The following is an 8,708-nucleotide window of genomic DNA, read 5'->3' as shown; positions in this document are numbered from 1 at the left end:
GGTCCCCATCTTCGGCCAGTTGGTGGGTCTCTCTCTTCCAGGTCCTCCCAGAACTGGAGTTTTACTGGGAGGGAGAAAAGCCACCACAGTTTTCTTCCTGTTCCTCTCTGTCATTGTACATATTCCTCTGAGACAGACGTGGCCTGGCTGCTACTTCTATGAGCAAGGGGCCAATCCACATGCCTGCTCTCAGCCAGAAAACAGTGAAAAACCTCTCATATGAATTCCTCATACCACATATGACTTACAGCTTGTACAGTAATAAGGAAATATAAGGTTAAGAGCTTAAAAGTGCTTCATTTTGCTATTTCCACTTTGCCTTTTCAGGGACAGAAGAACCTTTCAGCTCTTTGTGGATTAATTATTTGTTTGTGATCTCACAGAGAGCTTCAGAGATCGAAGCAGTGTGAGCTGTTCCCATATGGACAAGGCATGCCCTTCCCCATGCCCAGAGATCCTTCAGGAGTGGGGGTGGTAGAGGGACCTGGGAAGATTAAAATCCAAAGGGGATCCCACAAAGACCTTAAAGAAGGATTTGAACACTAGCCTATTTAATCTGTCGTGGAATTTGAAGTGTGAGCTGGACAAGCAAGCGCGGCCAAGTACAGAGCAAGAAGGAGACACAATTTTGGAATAAATCAGCAAAATTTAGTTTTCTCCTCTTTAAAATGTATTTTTATAAACCCATATGACAGATTTTTTGAGGTTAGGTCCACTAAATAGCTACTTTTATTTGCTTTAACTATAACCTGTCTTCACATTTAGGGAATTTCATTTTCCACCAGCAGAGAGATTGACATTTGGAGGGTGTTCCTGCAAAGCTCCTGAGGTCTCTCCCAGACATCCAAGGGCACAACATTAAATCTCACCTGGACAGATGATCTGCAGGGTTTATCCCTGCTCCGGGTATTTGGTGTTCCCTACTCCCAGTAAGTACCAGAGATGTCTCCAGTAAATGGATGGAGTTCACAATAAAGCCAAAAAAAAAGCAGAGTCTCCCTATTAAAGACACTTAACAGCCCAAATAAGCTGCCAGGCACTGGTGGTTGCTGAAATCAAAGAGAAGCACTAAGTCTAATGCTGACAGTCTCTCATATCATGAATAGAGACAGACTTCTCTTAAGCACAGATTGAGAACAGGAGCCTTTTGGAAAACCCCAAAATGGGGCTGCTGCTCCCCTTGATCAAACTCAAATTCATCAACAGAACCAGGCACTGGCCTCCTGCTGCTGACATTAGATTTTAGCCTCTTGCTCATTCCAGTGTGGCATCTTGCAGGTACAGAGCTATATGCCTACAGCTGCTCTGTGCAAACAGCCCTCACATCTTGAAAGCAGACTTTCCAAATCTGTAATGAATATGTTTTAACTCAATAACTTAAATTGGCCCTCATCCTTTAGCATCACTCCAGTGTCAGCAGGCTCCTTCCAGTGGAGATCTACCCATAGCAATGCTTTGCTTTATGTATTTCAAGCCATTCTGTTTACAGGGTTATAACAGCACTGGCTTTCCCTAAAACTAATGATTGCTGCTTCTTTTAAAATTTGGAATTTTCATTTAGTTCCTTTTTCAGGAAGCTGGTGAGTATTCCTTCTCCTCACCAGTTCCACGGGAAGGTGAATAGCTCCCTCAAGTGCCCCATTCAGTCCCTCATCTGATGGAAAATCAGAGCTGACACTTCCTTGGGAATCCTTCTCTCTGTTCTGCAATTCAAGCTGCATCTTATACTGCATCAGACAGAATATGAATCAAAACCATAGCCCAGGAGAACAATTACCATCCAAGCTGCAGCCTTTCCTTCTCTCCTGTTTACATGCAATAAAAATAGGGAAAATGCTCATCCAAAAACCTGGAATTTTGAAGAAGGAGAGTTTGTCCCAAGGCAGGCAAAAAAGCCCAAAGCAAACCACTAAGGTATTATTTTAAATACTTTTTTCACTGTAAGTAATTTTTCTGTATCTCATTTTGCGAGCTTTCATCGTGTGAAAGCGGCATGACAGACATCAGTGGTATGCAAATCCCACGGTTTAGGCTGAACATTCTTGGTTCAGTAGGAAATAGTGGTAAAATAGATATGACAAAATATACTAGAAAAAAATTTATTTTTTTAAAACTCTTTGTTTCATTGGGAAAGTATTCTTCATTTCAAGATTAATTTACCAGGATGTCAATAACTTTTTTACACAAAGATTCCTTTCACCCAACAGTGTTATCACTCCCTGATTTACTGCATTTGCTCAGCGTGTGCATGTGAACCTCTCTATGGATCACATTTGGTATAATACCAAGGAAAGGCAGTTGCTGACAAAAATCTGACTCTGATCAGCAGCTCAGTCTTGAATTCAGTCAGGATTTCAGTTGTTTGAACAAGACAAAAAATGCAAAGGAGGCAAGTGTCAAAATTTCCTTCTGGCCTTAGTCAGTTTGAACACTCATATTTGCAAACATATTAAAAATTCATCTGAGCAGCGTTGTGTTCTGGGTCACTCAGCATCATGTCATCTCAGCTCCTGCCTTGGGGTCAGAGTCTCTCTCTTCACAGCTGTCATGGTTTCACCTCAAGGAAGCACCACACAGCTGCTCCCTCACTCACTCCCCCCATGTCAGGTTGGGGGAGAGAGCTGGAAGAGTAAAAGTGAGAAAGCTCATGGGTTGAGATCAAGGCAGTTTCATCACTAAAGCAAGGGCCATGCATGCAAGCGAACCCAAACAAGGAATCCACTCACCACTTCCCAAGGGCTGGCAGGTGTTCGGCCATCTTTAGGAGAGCAGGGCTCCACCATGTGCAATGGTGACTTTGGAAGGCAAGCACCATGATTCTGAATGTCCCCCCTTCCATCTTTCCCCAGCTTTATGTGCTGAGTATGATGGGATCCCTGTGCTCAGGTGGGATCAGCTGTGTCCCCTCCCAGCTCCTCGTGCACCCCAGCCCTGCTGCCAGGCATGCCCCTGGAACAAGGGAAAGCTGAGCCCAGCAGCTGCTCTGTCCAGAGGGCTGCACAGACAGAGAGAACTGGGGGCAGTGGCAGAGCCCCCAGGAAGAGCCAGCTGCCCTCAGACAGGGTCACAGCTTCCCACAATGAGGGACTAGGTGGGCTGGGAAAGCAGGGAAAGGTTCAGCAAAACATTTGGATAATACAAGCTGAATATGATGCAGTTAAACCCAAGGGTCATGCAGCTGTAGTTCCAGCCCTCTCACCTCAATTTTTTCTGCATTATTTTCTTTTTACATCGCAGTGGTTCTCTCTCCCTTTAAATCCTCTGTGATTGAGGAGTGCAGATGGAGTTTTTAAGAGCAGCAGTCTCAAGGGACTTGAAGGAATTTAATTTCTGCTGTCAAAGATGCTGAAAATTTGAGGGAGAAAATTAGCTTTCCTGCCTGCCAGAAATAAAGGAAGCAGAAGCATTTTTGAAGAAAAGGGGATGTGTGTCAAGGGAGAAGCAAGATCTAATGTGTATCTGTTCTGCTAAACCAAGCCAAGTTGAGGACTTCTCATTGCCCACCTTGATTACTTTTTAGATCACTGCCTTTCTATTTTGGGCTGCTCTGACCAGCTTTCTCCAAGATGTATCTGCCCTGGAGGAAAGTAGCCCTAAGAAGGGTCAGTGCAAAACTATCCCTGATTTTAATAATGAGCACAGACATAAACAGGGAGGCCAAGCTCCTCTTCAGCAATGTCCACTCTGGAAAACAAAGACAGTCTAGGATGAAATAAATGCAGTTTCATGAGGAGGTTGCTCAGAATCTCTCAGCCCTGAGCTGCAGGCATCATCTGGAGGATGGAGACAAATCCACCCCTATAGCTAAGAACATGCCATACTTCCCATTAGAAAAGGAGGTAAGGGATGGTTGTCTTATCAGCACCAGCAAGAAAACAGTTCCTCACTGCAGTTAAACATAGAAAAACAAGATTAAAGGAAATTTGGCAAGATCTAACTCACCTCCTCTCTACTTTTTTCTATAGGTCTCTGCAGGAAATACAGCATCCCAATCAAGCTGTCCTTACCAGGAAAAGCTCTTCCCAGTATCTACTTACAGCCTGAGAGGTTAAGGTATAAGCTTGGTGCTCCTCATCCCATCTACCACAAACACGGAGAACAGATTATTCCTTAACCCTCTTTCTTCACAATCTGTGTTTGCTCTCAGTCACTTCTTCTCTAGCCTAAACAATTCCAGTGTTCTTCTCTCTCTCCTCCCAGGTCAGGTTGGCCAGACCTTAGATCACTCATGTTGGTCTCCTCTTCACTCTCACTGAACTACATCTTTCCAGGTAAGTTGCAAATTGTCTATGTTACTTCACTGAAAATACTGAGTAGAGCAATACTTCTCTTTATTCATCCCTTTAAAATGTATTCCTTTCCCACAATAATACACCTCAGCTGTCTAGCTGTCCTCCTTTTCTGCAGCTGCCATCTGGCCACTGGTTCCCTGGTGTTTGTTACCACTTCTCAGTTGAAACAGCTTGTTTTGCCTCTCAAATTTCACCCTTTAAATTAATTTTGAATTTTTCTCTCATCTTTAAGTGCACATGTGGCCCCTCCCAGCTTTATGGCATGTATACATTTAATGTGAACATCCTCTCTTCACAAATGCAGCTAAAGTTAGACCCAGGACAGACCAGAGCATGACCTTGCTCCCTCTTCAGCAGGGATACACAGGATACACACCACAACTGTTTGGAGCAGTTACCCACCAGCAAGGGAGGCCAAGTGGGATTTTGGGTGAGACAGCACTTCAGAGCCAAAGATGAGTGACCTGGCTTTAGCTTTACCTTTATGAAAGGACAATGAAGAGGTTGATAAACAAACAGAGGGTGGCTGGGAGATGCCTTGACTTGTGAAGATGAATTAAAAATTGAAGAAAAGCCATCTGCAATGAAATGTGAAGAGAGCAGAAACAGTTAAAAGAAAGTGGCTGGAAAGAAGGCACCATGTTCCTATTATTGTCCCCCATCACTCTGCAGCCTATGTATCTTTTGTTCCCCCTTCATTCTAGTTGAATTGGAAATAAATGAGCAGGACCTGTGCATTTCCATCTGTGTGCTATGGTTAAGTAATACAGAGCCCTGATTCCAAATAGGACACCCAAGCAACTTCATCACAAAGATATGAAATAAATAAATACGTGATGGTGAGGTCAAGCATGCAAGAAAGATGAGGGAAACACTCCTGACACCACAGCATCTAGCACAAAACTCAAGCACACACTGAGAAGGAGAGGTCATGTTCAAGTGTGGGTCAACTGCTATAGAAATAAGCAATTCAGATCTCAATGGCCCAGTCTGTGCCAAGTCTTAGGTCAGGGGAGTTAAGTAATCATTTTCCCTTGAAACACAGCCTGTGACTTCAAAATGAATAGACAGCACTAGTGTCTAGCAGCTTAACCACTTACAAAAAGCTAGGTGGGAACCAGACATCTTTCTTTTGACCTGAGGATCACACCAGCAGCTACTGTGTAATCTAACAATTAAAAAAAAAAAAAAAAAAAAAGCCAAACTAGGAACCTAGGAACCTTTACCTTAAGGCACACCTGTACATATTTAAGAGAAAGCCTTTTTTAACTTAAATGGGACTTCACAACTAACCTGTTCAAAGTGAGCTTTGAATAAACAGTCTTTCTGATAAAGCAACACACTTCAAGCAGGATCTTTCCACAGCCACACAAGCATCCACACAGCCACTCAGACCCCCTCCCCTCTGGGAGGGGAGAAAGAGCAGGGTGAAGAAAAGCAAAAGATTCCATGAGTCAACACAGAGACAGTTTGATAAGTGCTGCAAAGGCAGGCACTCACCACCTCCCACAAGCAGACTGATGGCCAGTCATGGAACAACAGCCAGCTTGGAAGACAAACCTTGACAGACAGATGTGGGGGGAAAGCCATCAATCGACAAAGCAACACACAGGATGCATGAGGCAAGCTGCCAGAAAGCAGCAGGGAAGGCAAAGGAAAAGGACAAGTAAAGGAGAGTAGTGTGCTTTTAACACACAGAACATCCAGTGGAGCTTCTATAAATTCCTTCTATAAAGGAACTAAGACCAGAAAAAAATAGTATGGGAGGGCTTGGGGTTAGAGAGGTTTTTCCTGGCTTTCTTTTTTAAAGTAGAATAGTATCAAGCTGTCACAGTGTCTGACAGAGAGCTGTGCTGTAGTGGCATTAGTTTCCTTACAAGAACACTAAGAATGAGAGCTGCTTTAAATCCATTTTCTTTGAAATGGATTTGCTCCAAGTGATTTTGTTTCAAGGACCCAGTCTGATTGGAGGTCATGACTGCAATTCTCTTGGAGGAAAGGAAATGTCAGGTGTCAGAGGTAATCATGTGTGGTCTGCAGAAACTGCTCATGGGGCTGCTCCAAACTGCAACAGACCTGTCATGACAATGATGGGCTGAGGTCCTGCCAGGGAGACCAGGAGGGCAAAGGGTACATCAGTCTTGTGACAGTGATGAGGGCACCATTCAGTACCCCACAGTTGCATGTTTCACTACATTTAGCTCCTTGTATTTTTTTTTTCCTTATTTTTATTTCTATTTTATAGTTATTCCTTATAGTTATTTCTATTATTATCGTTTCTATTCCAAGGACACCACGGCAGCTCACTTACCTTTGGGATCACAGTAAATTAAAGGGAATATGAGGAAAATATTAAAAGCAGACATGCTATTTTCCTGAACAAGTTACATTATTAGTTCAGAGAAAATGGATAAGCAGCTAGTAAATACTGAAAATCGCTGCTGAAGTTTGGCAGCCAGGACACAGCTTTAGGCCTTCCATCATCAGCCAGCTTTGCAAGGACCATGAATGTTGCTCACCTGCTGAGCCATAGTGGGTAGACCCAGCCAAGCCAAGCAATCAGGTCACACCCCACACCTGGTGTGACTCCTTTAGTGGAAAGATTTGATGTTGTCTTGCTCAGAAAAAAGTCAAAAGTGTAGAAAAAGAAGATGAGAGCTCTCTTACTGCTAACTCATGGCACTGAGGACCCCCAAATCTATCTTTGTCTTTCACCTATGATGTTATTTTCCAGTGACCTCCATTCTCACTACAGCCTGAACTTCCCAAGTGCTGGGCACACTCAAAGCTACCAACACCTCTGCCAAGCCTCACCTGCTGCAAGCAGCACTTAATGGGGTAACAAAGTTAATAGGAGCAGAGAGAAAGATACAGCATGCAAACACATAAACTGTTCACAAATTCATATGCATTAATCTCAGCACATTTACACATGCACAGACACACATGCACATATATGCACACAGACACACACAGTTATGAAACTGTTGGCATGTTCTCACTCTCAGAATCTGGATGAAGTATAAAAACCCAGTACAAATACAAACAGTAGTTTCACATTATTTGCAGTGAAGTATTTTAATCAGGCTGTACCCACTCAGATCCCTTCTCATTTCCCTCAAATGTTGCAGAAACTGGTCACCACTGCAAAGAAAAGGACAGACTGGTGGAGATTTCAATCAGCAGAAGTTACAGCAGGAGAGAAACTGCAGGCAAACAGGAACACAGATAAGGCCCCACAGTGGTTTTGAACTTGGGCGCAGATGGAGACCAAACAAGATCATTTAAGTGCAGAGCATGACATAAGTCCAGAAGAAAGTGAGAGTAAGGGGGGAAAGAGGCCTGAACACACACACACACACACACACACACAAAAAAAAAAAAAAAAAAAAAAAAAAAAAAAAAAAACCAAAAAAAAAAAAATCAATGCTGTGTATTTCCCTTAAGGAAACTATATTATCAAAAATGTTAGAAAGTCCAGCACACAGTGCCTTAGGCTTTCTTCCTGCACTCTGAATTTCTATTTTCCTAGAGCCAAGGAGCCAATTACTGCCTGTGAAACCAAAGACACCGTCCTTAAATAACCTGCCCTGCAGACACATAAGACCACAACTCTTTATGAGGGCAAAACTATCCCCATTGCTGTGTATCTATTGCTTGCATATTTGCTCTGTCTCTTAGACAGCTGTAAAGTTTATTCTATTTTAACACATGAAATTTGGAGTCAGGTAGAAATAAATAAACCAAAAAACCTTTTGTCAGAAATTAATTCTCAGTAAGTTCTGCCCTTTAGATTTTATTCTTGTGGGTAAAATTTTCTACTGGCCTCATATCAGCCACCACATTTGAGCAACTTTACTCTTCTGTGCCCTATTCCTTATGGTAAAAACCACAATTGCCTCAGGATTTCCTGCTCATGAAAGTAAGTTGCTCAGCTGTAAATGGAAGAGGGGGAAAATGTCACAAACTAAGCAATAGAACTATGTGCATGGGCCCTTCACCGGGTACTTGCGCTTTAATACATACTTGAAGAAAATCACTACATTTTAGGAGTTGCTTCATTATGATGTACCATATCTTACAAAACTAATGATCCCAATTGACTTTTAAAAATGTTAACTTGGTTTGCAGGGTGCTTCAGTTATTTGCCTGAAATGAAAATAAATGTGCCTGATGTGCTAAAGCTCGCCTTCAGAATTGAAACTTCAGGGTGCAGCCACTGCGTTTTGAGTGATTTTTGCCTCATTTGTGTCTACCTCTAACAACACTCCAAACCCCAAATCACTGCTGACTAGGAGAGTGTATTTATGAGGTATCATTGTTACTCATCCAGATCAAACACCTTTCTGAGGTATCCCCTACTATGTCAGCATTTCATCTGACCCTTGAAGACAAGCCCTGTGATGCAGAACAGCA

Source organism: Ammospiza caudacuta, chromosome 2, assembly GCF_027887145.1.
Source record: "Ammospiza caudacuta isolate bAmmCau1 chromosome 2, bAmmCau1.pri, whole genome shotgun sequence".
Lineage (NCBI taxonomy): Eukaryota > Metazoa > Chordata > Aves > Passeriformes > Passerellidae > Ammospiza > Ammospiza caudacuta.
The sequence above is the reverse complement of the archived record's forward strand: the minus strand, read 5'-3'. Positions refer to the sequence as shown.